The 15,986-nt window shown below is 55.0% G+C and overlaps 1 protein-coding gene across 2 annotated transcripts in view; it reads right to left on the bottom strand.

Annotated features, from left to right (window-relative positions):
* FAM214B (family with sequence similarity 214 member B) overlaps positions 1-11,164 on the bottom strand; it is a 38,780-nt gene extending 27,616 nt beyond the window's left edge. The window contains exons 1-2 of one of the 2 annotated variants that reach the window (XM_017819095.1): positions 11,059-11,164; positions 5,712-5,808 (exon numbers count right to left, since the gene is read on the bottom strand). The gene's annotated coding sequence lies outside the window, so the exon portion shown is untranslated. Of the gene's footprint in view, positions 1-5,711; positions 5,809-10,670; positions 10,761-11,058 lie in introns of those variants that run through there. The other variant, XM_017819096.1, reaches the window with a different exon arrangement.
* Positions 11,165-15,986: the final 4,822 nt, after the last annotated feature.

The raw sequence follows: 15,986 nt of genomic DNA, 5'->3' as shown, positions 1-15,986 counted from the left end.
TGCTGTACAAACAGCAAAAGAGAAAGCACCCTCTTCCCTAGAAAGTGGCAATTCCCACCCCAACACACACACACATAACCCAGAGCCTCATTTGCTGGGCTCTGCATCACTCCGTGATATTTTCTAGCACATCTTGGGGCCTCAGTCCAGAGGAAAGATGAGAAACCACAGGCTGTGAAAGTAGGTTCAGAGGGAACTGCAGTTTGGCTCAGGGGATTCTGACCATGCTCTGACATCTTCTGCACCCATAACACAGTCTAACGCCAACTCTCACACCGAGTGCTGAAGGTCACATACATAGAAAGCCGTGCTCGAGCTCCTGACCCAAAATGTCCTTCAGTGTCAGGTACCAGTGTCCCAGCTTCCTCTGTGGGAAGGAAGCTACAGCTGCAAGCTGTTTCCATCTAGAAAGGGAAGGAGGCTGCTGGAAGTGAGAGGGAGGAAGCACACTGTTGTCTGCTGCAGGCGGCTTTCCAGAGCCTCCATGTCCCAGCTTCCACCTCCTTGTTTGCTCTCCCTTGGCAACACTAGGGTCTGGAGTCCAGGGGACATTTTTCAAACAAGTCTTGCCTATTTGGGAGTTTTAAGATGACGGGAACTGTAGCACTTGACAGCAGTAGGCAGTTACAGCAACCCTAACTCAGGGAAGGACACTGTGGCAGATTGGAAATGGTGAAATGGTTTTCTAGGGAATTTCTGATGCCTTGTACTAGTTCAGAGTTGGACGAAGGGGTCACAGCTCAGGCAAGTATCGTGACATTTGTGAGTGCAGGGCCATTTGGGTAGCTCATAGACAGGCATCCTTTCCTGTCCACTTTTGCTTGAACATCCTAGTTCCAGACAAACTATGGCCACCTCATGGCAAGCCCAGACATCTGACCCCAGAGCATTTTCTGAGAGCATTGTTCTCCTCTGGCTCTGGGATGGGTGCAGAGCTGTGGGCAGGGTGTTGTAGCTCACTGTGAGTAGTGACCTGAGAGAGGTTTACAGCTCACACAGACATCCATGTTGACACGGGCAGGTTGTGCTTGCTGCCAGCAGGTCCCTTTCCCTGGCTCACATCCAGGCCTTAAGGTATATCATGGATGACAGGTCAGGTCTCCGTCACACTCACACTATTCCCAGGCTGGAGATTTGCTTCCTGAGCCATTCTCTCTGTGAAGTGAGCATACAATGTTCCCAGCTCCCTTCAGCAACAGGAGCCAGCTCTCTACCAGTGTCCGGGTCTATGCAAAGGCAGCTTCAAAAATGTTTAACCTCTCCTTCACCTGCCCCAGAGAATGGTCTCAGACCATATCAGAAGGCACATGAGAGTCTGCTCCCCCTCAGAGTACAGATACCCCAGTGTAAGGCAAACTGGCTTTGTGAGGTGGACAGCATGGTACAGCACCAGGCATCCTGGGAAAGTGAAGGCATGACCGGAGCCACTTCCACTGATTAACTGAGGATAAGCAAGGGCAGCAGAATGACTTGCTTTCCTCCATGGTACAGTGAGAGGGCTCAAGAGACTGGCTTTTTTCTGGCTGGGTCTGCTCTGCAACTCAAGGCTTCAAACAGAACAGGTGTGTAAACAGGAGCTGCCTGCCCATACCCCAGTGAGGGGTGAAAGAGGGAAGAAGATGGACAAAAGACCCCTGGCTACCCACCCTGAGGCTGCTGCCCGAGGAGAATGGCTCAGGATGACAGACTGTCAGGCAGGAGCCCAGCAGTGCCAAGCCCATGTCACAGCTGGGACGGGGCTGCATTGAGGGCTATGGCAGCCTGCACATTTGCTCTGGCTGCTCTTCTGCCATGCCAGCGATGCTGCCGGTGGCAAGTTGCCATAGCAATACCCTCCAGCATTCCCTCCTGTCCCACTCATCTCTGTTCCCCCAAGCCTTGCTGTCTTCTCCCTGCTGCCCCACAAATAAAACGTGCGGCACAACACCCAAAATTTAAACATGCTCCTAAAGGGCTGTTCATCACCCCAAGGAAGGAAAGGGGGCAGAAGTGGAAGCCCACTCCCAAAAACCATCATCCCCACCCACTTCATAGGCGAGGAGCCTACTCTGGACTCAGGTGCATCACATCTCACCTTGCCCAGTCTCAAGGTGCAACAGAGGCTGCCAGACTTGGAGAATAGAGGCCCCTCTAGCTGCACCCCTTGTCATGCTGTGGCAGGCAAGGATACTTAACATCCTCACCTGTCCCACAGTGCCTGTTCCATGGTGGTAACATGCACCACCTGCCCAGCCCAGCCCAACATTGCTGCCTACAGATCAGAAAGCTCCATGAGCTCTTTCTACATTGTGGCAGTGCCAGGTTTGATGGGAATGGTGGTCCCAGATTCTTCTTGCTGTATCCTGCCTGGCACCTCCTAAGGCTCTGATCTTCAGCTCCAGCCAGTTTCCACTTCAGGCAGGTCTGCTCTGCTGTACCAAACTCACTGTGGCTTGAATCAGAGACAGGATCCTGCTTTGTTTCCTGTCCTAGAAACTCTCCTCCACTGCTGTGATATGCCACTAAACAGTTACCCAACCCAGGGAGTAAGCAGAGCTCCTCTCGCTTTCATCTCTCCCACACAAGATGCAAGGGGAAGACAAAGGACCCTGTTGAACAACACTCAGGGGTGTGATACCTGCCAATATCTTTAAACAAATGAATTTAATGACTTCCTAGGCAAGAAAAAAAACAACTTTTAAAAGCTCTGCTCCCCTCCCCATTCTGCCCTTTCCCAGATCTAGTAGGGCCCACCACAACCAGTTACATCACTTGAGGGTTACAGCAGAAGCTAGCAAAGCCTCGGTCCTGATCCAGGATGAGTCATGGAGCACTGGAGGCCATGCAACTTCCTTCTGATACTATCAAACATGTCTTGCACAGCTAAAAATAAAGATGGGCCAAAACTGCAGAGCCACATCTTGCTCCAACATGAAACTTTGCAATGCTCAGTGATGCTGAAAAATCACCCGAGCAGGTGGAAACCAAAAAGTGCAGAGAGGCCAAAAGTCTTGGGTGTACTAAGAAGGGAGAGGCCGGGAGGCCTCACCCTGTGCTGTGCTGTGCTGGGAGATGACAGTGCCAGAGGGCAAGGAGCCATCCAGCCATACATAGAGGGCCAGAGCCAGGCTCTCATCCCACTCCGCTGTGAGCTTTGGAGTATATCCACATCGAGAGGTTTCATGGAAGACTGTTTTCTGCAATGCATGCTCCCATCCAATACATCTGGAATCGGCTGCTGTGAACAGGAAAGATGCTGCATTTTTGCAGGGAAAAGGTTGGAAAGCTGCAGCCTGTTTCCCACTAGGCAGCACACGGGCACCCGCAAAGCGAGGTCTAAAGGGTATTTCGAGCTAATGCTAAAAAAAGGGGGCACAGATACATCTGATATGGCTGAGACATTTTAGGTGAGTGAGGAATTAGAAGTTCTTCCTAAGCCCTGGGACACTATGCCCCAGCAAAACCTTCTCACATGAGGATACGGGAGTCTCACATAGCTCTTAGCAGCGAGCTGCAGGATCACACACAAATAGGAGCTCAGAGGGACATCAGCAATGTTCAGAAACCTAAAATAGCCTCAGCAGATGATCCTCTGCTCCATTCTTGGGAGCAGCAAGAACCGAACAAGGATCCAGCTGTCCCAACACTCCCATGAACAGGGTCTTTGAATGCCCAAATTACTTGCAACAGAGATGGTAGGGGAAAAATGGGATTCCTTGAGTAACTCCAGTCCAACACTCACAAGGAACCCAGAGCCCCACCTCTGAAGGAGGGGTAGCATTTTCTTGTGATTTTCAGTGGAAAGATGATCTACTCCTAAATCAGTTGGTCAGACCAAGGGGCAATGGCAGCCCACATATACAAAAAAGCAGGCTGAAGAATGTTAGGCTGACTGCTTTCTGTTGAAGATATAACCTCCACTTTGCCCAGTCTTTGATTTTCCCAGCAAAGCATTCCATCCCATTCCCAAGAGAGGCACTGTGAGTCTGTCCAAGGGTCTACAAGCTTTAATGGCTTCCAGATTACTGCCAGCTGCACTAAATTAAACTAACACCATTAATCCAGCCCAAATATAAATTCACTGATATCACCTGGGTCAGGCGATATACAAATCAGAGAAGAGGTTCGTGCCATAGGCAAGTAACAGGAGAAGCTGCTGCTCTACGCATATATGGGAAATTTGCTGCCCATGAAGATATCAAGCTACTTGGTCAACAAGGGTGAGCGGGAGAAAAGTGTGTCCAACGCTACCCCAGAGGGTGGTGAACCACTGAACAGGCTGCTCAGAGAAGCTGTGGATGCACTATCCCTGCAAGTGTTCAAGGCCAGGTTGGATGGGGCCCTGAGCAACCTGGTCTATAGGAAAGTGTCTGTGCCCATGGTGGGGGGTTGGAATGCAATGAACTTTAAATGTCCCTTCCAACCTAAGCCTTTCTGTGATTCTGTGGTGAGCCCTTTGTTAAAATGCCCCTTGCTAAAAGGCAGGGGAACCCTGACAGGATGCTGCGAACTTGGTGGACTGGGATCTTCAAGCAGCTCCAGCAGAACTGAGTGCAAACCTTTTCTCTGGTCTTTGCCACACACCATGTCTCTTTTTCATCACGATGAGAGATATAAAGTCCTCTCGTCATGGAGCAGGTATCAGTTACTGCCACAACCCAGCTGGATAAAGGGTCAGTCGCTGCATTGTGTGATCAGGAATCTGCAGCACAGAGCACTGACATGAGCAAAGGACTTCTTCCTTCCTTCCTTCCTTTCAGCTTCGCAGGTAAATCTATCCCTGCCTCACTTGCTGTGGGTACCACTTCAGCATCAGGCTGAAGGGTGAGATGGCCTCAGGCCCAGTTTCCAGCTGTCTCTGGACAGGCCCCAACTTCCCTGGCAGACACTTCGGAGGAAGAGCAGCAGAGCCTGGGGAGCCAAGCATCCTAAACTACTGCTTCCCCATATAGTCTCTCCCAGCCAAATCACACCTCAGCTCTAGGGCAAGGTGCCTGCCCTGTTGGAGGCACAGTGCTGATGAGGACTCCCTTCCAGGTGAGAGCACGCCGTGGAGGTGGGGTAAGCACTGCTGGACTCTAGGCAGGCACAAAGCACCCACAGACAGGGCAGGAAGCCCACAGCCATCCCACTATGCTTCAGGCTGGTTACCTCAGAGCAGGTAACATTTCTTGCCAGTGGCAATACAAAGACCACTGGTCCTCTTGAAACCCTTCACTGTCACTCTAAGCCTCATACACCAAGGCCAAGCTACAGAATCCTGGGAAAATGCAGGCAGAGCTCAACTGCTTCTAATAGAGAGCACGATTACGTCTGCCACAAGCTCTGGGTGAAGTCTCAGCTGGGTTCAGGTGAAGGACAGCAGAGAACAGCAGTTGGAAAATGCTCCCATTCAATCCTGCTGGCATGCAGAAGGACGAGTGCAGCAAACAGCACGGACTGCCAGTTCCCAAGGGTTTAGAACACACCACCCTTGAGCTCCTGACAACTGTGTGCAAGGTTAAACAGTCTTAGCAGCACTGGTCACACACATCCAGGTTCCCTTTGCCACACTGGCAGCCAGGTGGGAGGCAGGAGTACCCAGCAAGCCTTGGCTGTGTGGGTACTCACCTCACCTGGGTGACACCTACACTACACAGTTATCCCTGTGGGCCAAGGGGAGGAGAACATGGGGTTCCCTGCTTCAGCCCTGGTGAAGGGAGGGAAGTTGGTGATGATTGAACGGTGCTAACCTTCATGTAGGGCTGAAGCAGACAGAGAAGGCAGCTCTCAGCTGTCAGCACCTGCAGTGTGGTCTTGGGGTTTCTTGTTCCAGCTGTCTTGAATCACCTGGAAAGACAAGTGCAAGGACACAGGTTCAGCTCAGCTGGGGAATACCCTGCCCACCCAGGAACACTGGGCAGGCAGTAATTGCTCACCTGAGCCAAGTGAGTTAGTGGCCCATGCACAGAAGTGAGAGACCCCAAGCACCCCACCACCTCAAAGACTCTGCCATATCTTTTACCAGAGGCCATCCTTCCAGCTGCAGCCCTGACTCTCTCCTGGGATCCAGCTATTCCCCCAGTTCCCTGGATGGTTGGTTCTCCAGAGAGAGCTGCTAAGGTCACAGCCACCATCCCTCTTCCCTGGATTTCAGTGGGAAGCACAGGCCTCTCTGTGCCCTCAGCTTTGTTCCTCTCCACCCACGCAGCTGTAGGTTGCTGCACCACACGAGCTGTGCCAGTACCCGAGTGGGTGTGCTGGCATATGGTTTATCTGCAGGAGCAGGCGCTGGCTGTGGTCCCCACAGGCCACCCGCTGAGCCACCCCATGGGGACATGGAGCCAGGGCAGGGAGGGACAAACTCCACTGCTGGAGAGACACCCCTCCCAGCAACCCAAACAGACCAAGAGAAATCCAACGCCGCAGCGTTTCCCAGGCTACAGTGAAGGGGGAAAACGACAATTGCTTAATAGAAATCTCCGAGAGGCCTGCCAACACCATCACAAAGATGTTGTTTAAGTCTCCTCCCCAGGCTCCCAGTGCTATAATTACAGACCACTGGAGATCACACTCTGCTAGGACCTCATGCCTAGCAGGTCCTGAAAATGAGGACAATATCTGCCTCCCTAAGATAGGTCTGACATTCCCCTGGCCTCAGGCATGACGAGCAAAAGCTGCTTAGGGGCAGTCCCTGCTTCCCAGCTTGGCCTCCTGCACAGGCAACCACCCTGTCACACCCCCAGCAGCACAGCCCAGCTCCAACCAGAGCTGCGGGCAGCCAGGATGGCAGTGCTCCAGGAGCACAGCCCTCACATGCTGATGCAGGGAGGCACTGTCACACTTACTGGGACACCAGCTCTTAAAACAGTCATGAAGGCATCCAGAAAGTTTGTGCTTAATGACACCTGCACCAGCATCCCAGGAGATGTCTCACCTGGAAGCTGCACTAGCCAGTCACAAGGGCTATCTTTTTGGACAGCTTATAAGCAGAGCAAGCTCCAGTAAGTGTAGCTCGAGTATGTGTAAAGATTCATATATTTAAAACCCTCCACCAATTCTGTGCTCTACCACACTGTCTTTCAGAGAAGGCTAGAAAGGCGCTAAGCCTGAGCAGTGACAAGAATTGCTTTGGACATGGCTGAAGTACTGCCACCCACATACTGCTGCAGCACAGGAAGCGATGGCAATGTATCTGACAGGGATGGGTTGAAAACACTACCCAGGAAGAATGCAATTACCCCAAATGGACTGAGGCCAGGAGATCTGGATTATCACCTCAGCTCTTGCATAAAGGGCTTTGCATCTTTGTTCACTTCCAACAAGAAGAATCACAGGGTTGACATCAGCCCTGGCCCAGGATATGGATTTGTTACTAAAAAGCAATTTGAGCTGAATCACTAACTTCCCACTTTGCAGCACACAGGACTCCTTTGAAGGTTTCCCATCCAAGTATTGTTCTACCATCACGCTGCTTAGCTGGCGGGTTGTCCAGGCCACAGCACAGGCAAGTATGACTGCAAACCACTGGCCAGTCCTGAAAAAGCTCTCTGAAATGCAGAGCATGTGAGTTCAGCTGCTCTTCATTCAGGATTCACAACCAGCTGAAGACGCAGATGGAAACAGGGGGAAAACATGTTAATTGGCAGCTGGGCATTCACAGGCCAAGCAAGGGAGACTGTGAAAGACAGGACCAAAGCCAAAGTGAGGATGAAGACTTGCAGAGAAACTTCTCAGTCAAAGAAAATAATTTTTAAAGCAGGCCTCAAACTTCGTGAGACCAAGTTCTCTAGAGCTTATATTCACCTGCTTCACTTGGTCATGAGCAAAAGCAAAATCCAAAAACAAAGGAAGAGAGCTGGTCAGGGAACAGAGGTGCCAGGCACTGCAGACAGAAGGAAGGATCAGAAACATGATCACATGGTGTTACCAGGACACAGGGACCCACACAGCCTGCTGGAGGAAGGGGGTCCCCGGGAGTGATGCAAGATGGAGAGGCATCAGGCAAAACCCTCTCACAGAAGACTCTCACTAAGTAAGGTGCAACAACCTCACTAAGTAACCTGCAAGTAACCCCCCATGAGCCATCTGTTAACATACAAATGTCTCTTTTCAGGATTTCTCCCATGCTGCCCTTCACACCTATCCTGCTTCAAACTCAACTCATTAATTCCTCCAGCTACCAAAGCTTCTGATAATTTGATTACAGATCCATTGACAGTGTGCTGAGGACACCACTGTTCTAACTATACATCTTCACTTTCTCCTTTCACATCTGCGGTCCAACCAACCAACAACAGGTTTTCTTGTTCTGCATCCAGGAAGCGTCCTGGCCCCCAGGCACGGTGCATTTCCACACAGCACATGATGGTGCCAAACAAATCTAGCAGAGGACAAACGTGGGCAGGCCCAGAGCAGTAAGGGCAGGTAAAGGACTCTGGAAGAGTCAAGAGTCATCAACTTTGAAGAGTCAGATCAATAACTATCCCCTTGAATCACCCTCAGAGGCAGTGAGCAAAGTCCAGGTATCTCTGGCCTCTGTTACTCAGCACAGCCACGCAGAAATGTGCCAGGGCAAGCAGCTGGTAGCAGACCACGAGGAAGACCAGAGACACAGATGTGCTTCTCTGCCCTGAGATGTCCCTTGAACTCAGGGAGGGAACCTCCCTTCCTTCTCCTATTCCACATACTCAGAAACAGCTGAGGGAAGAGGAGCTGGGAAAGCTCAGCACCACCAGTTGAGGGAGGATGTACAAACTGGGGTCTTCAGCAGCTTTGGAGGAACCCACCAGGAGTGAAAGAGCAGCAAAATTAAAATTATCTGTAATTCCCTAAAGGCCATTTCTGCAGAGGGCAGACATGAAGAACAGAGCATCTAGAGCTGCTCTGCTCAGTTTGCTGAAAAGGCAAGGAAGCAGGAGAGCTCCTCAGCAAGCTGTGCCTCGAATAGCAGAGTTCCCAAAAAGGTGCAGCGACTCCACCAGCTTTCCTTCTGTCAGGGGATAAGAAACGTCTCACATGGGGAACAGAAATAAGGCAGGTGAGTGGCAGAGCTAAAACAGCCCCAGCCCTGCTCCAGTTGCAGCTGGACCTTGGTCCACAAGTCCAGCTCCCCAGGGACCACAGCCCTACAGCTGTGGTGACAGCAGGAGTCTGCTGTCCCCGTGCATCCTGACCACCTCAGGCTCCAGGGGAAGGGACGTGTCCAGGCCTAAGAGAGCCAGCAGGAATCCAGCGAAGCGTTATGGGGGCAGCGGCTGCAGGTGAGGCGAAGGCAGGTGCCGTGTCCTGTGCAACAAACGCCGTGGCAGCAGTGCCCCTCGGATCCCAAGCCCTGTACGAACCTCCCAGCTCCCACCAGTGCCCTGCCCTCAGCACAGGGAGCTGCATGCTGGGACATGTAGTCCATACCAGGGCCCCGCTGCTCGCTCACGCCGAGACCCGCACGGTGGGAATTACTGCTGTGAAACAGGGCGATGACGAGGCTTTACAGGATGATTTCATCCTCCCCGTCCTCATCCTAAAGCCCAGCCCTGCCGAAAGCAACTCTAGCGCTATCACACTGGGAGTTTTCTCCTGTTTCACCTGCCAGACCTTGTTCACCTCCTCGTGTGTTACCAAGTTCGCCAAGACACTCCTTTGTGTCAGGGTTCAAGCCTGCTACGCTCTCCACAACTTCCCAGCTTCCCCTCTTTGCCAAGGCTGAGAGACATGATTCAGGGAGAGGACAGGTCTCAAGCAAATCTTTGCCAAGGCTGAGGTTTTTAAAAAGGCACTGTGTGGAAGCGACTTTTAAAATACTCTTAAACACAGCACAGCATTCCTCTACCATATCCTTTCCCCAGCAGCTGCAAATACTACACACCTTCCTTAAAAAAAAAAAAAAAATCAAATAAAAGGAGACTGGAAAGCCCGGAGGCAAATGATAACTGATTGACCGTGTTCACAGGGTGGGTTGCGAGCAAGCCCACCTCTCCGGCTCCCACCACGCAGCGATTCCCTGTGCCTTCCCTGGCACACGGCACGTTCCCGAACGTGACACCCGGGACTGCCGAGCGCACGCTCCCCGTGCGGTTCCCGTATAAAACCAGCCTGAAAGCCTCGCCAGCTCGGCAGCCGCCGATTTAGGGTGGGTGACTGTCCCCGCTGGGCCCTTCCGCCCGCGGCTGGCTGTCACCAGAGGGCGGCGGATGCCGGGGTTCACATCCGCCCACCCCGCACCCCCAGCCGGGGGCCGGGAGGGACCCCCGGGGCAGGTGCCGCCCCAGCCGCGCCTTCCCCTCCGCGGGGAGACACGACCTCACTGCCCCGGGGGGCAACAACCCCCCCAGTCCCTGCTGGGTTTGGGCTGATGCCCGGGGGAGGAAGAGGAGGAGAAGGAGGAGGACGGGGAGGCCCCACAGTGCGGGCAGAGCCGCAGCCAGGCTGTCCCATGCCCGTGTCACAGCGCAGAGGACGTGGCCTTTTGGTGGGCGATTCCAGGGGAAGCGCAGCCTCCCTGAGCTGCCGGGGGCTGTCAGCCAGGACCAGGGACATCCCCCCAGCATAGCCTGCACCCCCCTCCGGTCCCTCCTGCCTCCCCCCACACCTGCCTCTGACAGACATAGCCCTCCCGAAGCCACAGACACCCCCCCCCCCCGAACAACCAACCCCCCCCTCCCCGCCCAAAGCTCTGCGGTCACACGGCCGCCCGTCCCCGCCCGCCCCAGCACCTCCTGCCACAGCTTCCCCCGATGCCAGGCCCCTCGCCGATGACAGCGCTCCCGGCTACACCCCGAATCCCGATCACGGCCCCCAGGTCACAGCTCCCCATCCCGGTCATGACCTCCCCAGTTCACATCCCCCCATCCCGGTAACGGCCCCCCCGCTACTGCCCGGTCACGGCCCCTCCCGGTCGTGCCTCCTCCTGCTCCCGCTCGCCCCTGCGGTTCAGGGCCCCCGGTCCCAACGGCCCCCCCGAACCTTCCGGAACCGGGGGGAGGGCGGCGGGGACGAGGCGCACGAACCCCCTCGTACGGCGCAGGGGTGGCCCGTCCCCGGCGGTGCCCGGCCGTGCCCCGCGCCCCCCGGCCCTGCCCGCCGCGGCCCCGCCGGACCCACCAGCGCCCCCTCCGCCGCCGCCGCCGCTGCGGCCCCGACTGTGCTCGGCTCCCTCCGCTCCTTCCGGGTGCCGCCGGGGACACGCCTCCCGCGCCCGCCCCCCGCGCGCTGATTGGTGCTCTGGGCGGGGCAGGGCACGGGGCGGGGCGAGCAGCGGCGCAGCGCGGCCAATGGGCGGGCGGAGCAGCGGTGACGCGCGGCGCCGAGGGCCCGCCCCCTCCACGCCCCCTCCACGTGCGGGTGTGTGATGACAGCGGGGAAAGGGCGGGGCCGGACCAGACGGCTTTTCATTGGCCAGCGGCGCGGGCGGGGGCGGGGCCTATCCCGGCCCTGGGCGGGGCTGCGCCCCCCCACTCCCGTGGGGACCCCCGACGCGACTCACGGGCCCGGCGTGTCCCGGACTCACGGGCACATCCCGTCGCCATGGGCACGGCGTGTCCCGGACCCACGGGCACCCCACATCGCCATGGGCACGGCGTGTGCCACCCCTCGGACACACCCTTGGGCACAGCGCGTCCCGGCCCCATGAGCACCCCTCATCCCCACGAGCATGGCATGTCCCACCCCACGGACACAGCAGGTCGCGGCGTGTCCCGGTTCCACAGGCACCCCCACCAGCCTCACAAGTGCGCCATGTCCCACCCCAGAGACACGATCCCCTGCACACCCCTTGGGCACAGCTTGTATCAGCTCCACGGGCAGCCCCCCAGGCAGACCCCACACCCACGGGAATCCCCCATCCCCACGAGCACGGACACACCCACGGGCACAGCGTGTCCCAGCCCCACAGTCACCCTTCCCCCAGGCCCACACGTGCGATATGTCCCAGCCCCACAGACACAGCTCTCCCCTGGTCCCACGGGCACAGCCTCTCCCAGGTGAGACCCACGGGGTGGCCCTTGCCCCACAGACACGGTCCAAATGGAACCACTTGAGTGTCCCCCACCACCCAGGTGGTGCCAGTGCCCCCTCCCACGCAGCCAGGCTGGGAACTAGCAGTGCCAGGCTGTGCCAGAGCCCACCGTGGGTGCCCGACCTGTGGGAGCAGCTGCCCCCTGGGATGTGGCTGCTCAGGAACACCCTGAAGCCATGAGGCAACCGGGTTCTGCCTCAGGGACCCCGGCAGGACCCACTGCCCCGAGGTGCAGCAGCCCACAGCCCAACAACCTGACCTTGGGTCGTTCAGGTCAGGGAAGAGATGCCTTGACTTCAGGAATTTTGGGTGAAACTCGGTAAAGATCAGTCCCCCAGCCGACTCACCTTGCTCCTCAGCGAGCTGCAGCTGCAACACCGCTCTAAAAATAGTGGGGACCAGCACTGTCAAATGATAAATATAACCAAGATCTCGTCTTCTGACTGTGCTAGCGTGCAGCAAACTGGATGTGAACAGGCAGCACACTGGCTGCTGAATCCCAGTGCCCCCCTCGCCTCGCTGCTGATCCCGGGGCATTATTTTCGGAGGTGCCGTCATGGATAAAGCTGTGCTGGTGCTGTCTGGGAATAGCCAGGAGCAGGGGGACAGCAGGACGGTTGGTCCTTTCACAGCCCTGTCCTGCACGTGCCTCTCTGCAGGGAGAAGTGGCAGCTCAGTGTGCTGCTACGTGGCCATGGAGCAGCTGCCAACATGAGACCTCATCTTCCCCCAGGGCCTCAGCCTGTTGCTGTAGATTTCTTGCTAAATAACCCCTGCTGTCCCCAGATTCAAGTTGTGGGCCATTAAAGAGTATTTAACGTATGGAATGTTTTAACTTCTGAGCTTACTGACAGGAACACGCGATCCTCCAGTGCTCCTGTTTGTTCAGGAGGCACTGTCTCAAACCACACGTGTGCAGGTGCTTGTCTCAGGAAAAGCCCAGGAAGCTCAGTTTCCCCACACCCCTGTTTGTCCCTCACAGTGTGGGTTTCCTAAAGACTGCCAGTGCAAAATTTAGCTTTTCTACCCTTTGACCCTGTGTTCCATCTTTTCTGAGCTGGTAAGAAACTCTGGTGTCCAACCAGGACAGGAGCAGAGGCCACAGAAACCAGAGATAGGCTGAAAATGGCTCAGTTCCCATCACACAGCTGCTTTCACAGCCTCTGTTTTCCAGTGTGAACTGGCTGAAATGAGTTCAGGGTTAACAAATGGTTAATGAACCTTTATTGGCCTGAACAGGAACTGAACTGGAACAACTTCAGTCGCAACTGAACCCACCGTGGAGCTGAAACAAAAAATTTGCTGGTTCAGCTCCTCGACTGTGGGGAAATATGGGTTCCTTTGTCCTTGACAAGAATAATACATTTCTGTTTATTGTGTGGGCAGCAAAGGATTAATAATACCCCAAGTTATTTACCTCCTGCTTTTGAGTGCTGAGGGTTTGTGAGGGATGTCCCTGCTGAGCACACTGTCCCTTAGCAACCTCCCGTGATTTTTAAAACATGTTCTCATTCCAGAAACAGGATTAAGGAGCAGGACATAGAAGTTCCTTTCAACAGTGTGATGGGGCGAGGGTGTTCCCGCTCCTCTTCCCATGGGGCAGAACCTCAGTTGTGGCCATTTGACAGGAACAGTAACACAGGCAGAAGACTGTAATGGTTCAGAGAGCATCTGGAAAAATTTCCAGAGGCTTGGAGGGGTTCGGGATTGGGGGAGTTTACCGCACAAGCCGTACTGGTGCTTTGCATAGGGCAGCCTACCCTAGGGCTTGCCAGAAATGGGCTATTCCTACTCCTTGCACACCCTGAGGACTTGCCAAGGCTTCACAAGGGTTGGTGAAGGCAAACAGGGAGGTTTAAGCACATTAGGCATGGCTCTGCATCATGGCTGGCCACCTTCCAGAGGCTTGCTTGCCGGGAGGGCTGGGAGGAGGGTGTTTCCCCAGGAAGATGAGGTGTCCCAGGCAGTGCACAGTGGAATGACGTCCTTCCGTCATGAGCTCTGCTGCCCACGGGGCTTCCCTTTGAAGGGTGCACTGGTGAGGTGACTGGGTGCTGGTGAGTTCATCCCTGGGTTAGCTCCCTCCTGGAGCTGCCAGCACCACCCCAACACGCCAGCTGCAGGCTGGGGCTGCTCAGCCTGTTTGCCAGGCTGGCTGCTCCCACCGGAAAGGCTGTCAGGTGCCAAGCTCCAGGGGCCTGAGGAGCTGACAGCAGCAAGGCTCCTGCCTCAGTTTTAATTTAATTTAATAGTTTTCATCACTTTAGGGTGACGTCCCCACGCACACGCTCATTTTGTTGGTGTGGGTAGGTTTCGCAATCGTGAAAGCACCTTTAAAAAGTACATGTATCATCTCCCAGAGCAGATGGGGCAGGATGTGCCTCTGTAGGGGTGATGCCACCACTGCATCACCTATGTGCTGTCTGTGTTGGCAGACTGGCCCATGCTACACAAGCCTGATCCGAGTCCTTGTAGGTAAAGCAATAAAGGACAGAAGCAAGCCTGGAAAGACCTGGAGTCCTGCCAGGGAGAGATTGTGGGGAATTTTAAAAGGCCCTTGGAGGAAGTTGGTGGAAATGACCTGTCACATTGCTCAGGGCCCCTGACAAGCCATGACAGGCTGGGTGGGGTGCAGAGCAGAAGCAGGGCTGGACCAAGTACCCTGTGGTGACTCATGGCCTCATCCCATCTGGCAGAGGAGATGGAGAAAGCCCAAGGGGCAGGTGTGCGAGAGGACCATTGGGTGTCACTTCCCATGTTAATGGTGTGCTGCACAGCCACCTCTTTTGCCAGGCTGCTGCAAAAAGGCTTTTGCTTTTTTATCTCTCACACCCTCAGCCCTCTGAGTGCAGCAGAGAGATGATGGCTCCCGCAGCACTGCTTCACGGGGTTTTCGCACTTCTCATCCTCCCTGTGTCTAGTAACTAGAGGAGACAGAGGCCAAACCCTGCCTCTCTTTCCCTGAGACTGTGACAAGGAGGGGATGCACCCCAGTGCCCTGTGGTGCTGCACTGGAGCCAGGGAATATCCCTAGGGGAGTTGTGAACTAGTGCTGCAGGACCTTTCCCCTGCTGGAACCTGTTTCCAAAAAGTGCTTGGTTTACCCGTTTGACCAAAATGGATGTAAAACTGGAAATATGAATCCAGCTTGCAGATTTTCCTGCTTGAAGAGCCCTCCACGTCTCAGGGTATGGGTGGTATTCCCTTTTGGTGCTGTGGGAATACCTCCATGTACGGCTCCGAGCAGGCCTTGAGATCACAACTGAGCTGAAGTCACTGTGGCACCCTGATTGAGCCCCTACACCCACCAAAGCCTCATCCCAAACTGGAGGTGTCTGTTGGGATCCAGAGCTCTGATGGGAGAGGAAGAAGTGACAACACTACCAAGGAAAGATTGATCTGATACCATTTTAACAAGCAGTGGTGGTAAGGCCAGGCAGGGCTGCTCTCTTCCTCCCATACCCACACAACCCTCATGTCTCCAGCATTGCCTCTCTCCCATCAGCTGCCTCCCAGCACCTTTGTAGAGAAGGGCAGCAGCATGACCTCCAGGGGACCGTGGTGGGTCTTAGGTACTGAGGAACAAAGGGACCTCAGTGGCAAAGGCTAGATGACCTGCAGCTGGATGCAGGTCATTAATCCAGTGCTACAGCCACAACACTTTATTGCTGCTTTGTGTCTGAGATCTGAGACACATGAGGGGCCTTCCAGAGCCAAACTGGGTTCTTGGTTGTGGGCAACGCTCAAGAGGTCCATCCTGCAGCTGCTAGCAGAGTATGTTATGAGGGATGAGGGCTGTTGGCTGCAGCTTGGCAGGCTGAGGATGCTCAGCAGGAAGAATTTCTGGGCAGCCCAGGGCAGGGATCTCCAGGCATGGGGATTTGCAGTACAAAGATACAGCAGATCTGATGTCATGTCCTTCTCTGAGCAGGAAGTCAGGCTGGGGATGTCCCTGCCTGTCCCTGCCAGCTGTACTTGGGGGGTGCCCAACTGCCATCCCATAGCCAGCACTGGA

This window comes from Lepidothrix coronata, unplaced genomic scaffold (assembly GCF_001604755.1).
Source record: "Lepidothrix coronata isolate B3197 unplaced genomic scaffold, Lepidothrix_coronata-1.0 Scaffold72, whole genome shotgun sequence".
NCBI classification, from domain to species: Eukaryota; Metazoa; Chordata; class Aves; order Passeriformes; family Pipridae; genus Lepidothrix; species Lepidothrix coronata.
Note: the sequence above shows the minus strand (reverse complement) of the source record. Positions and strands in the feature narration are given on the sequence as shown.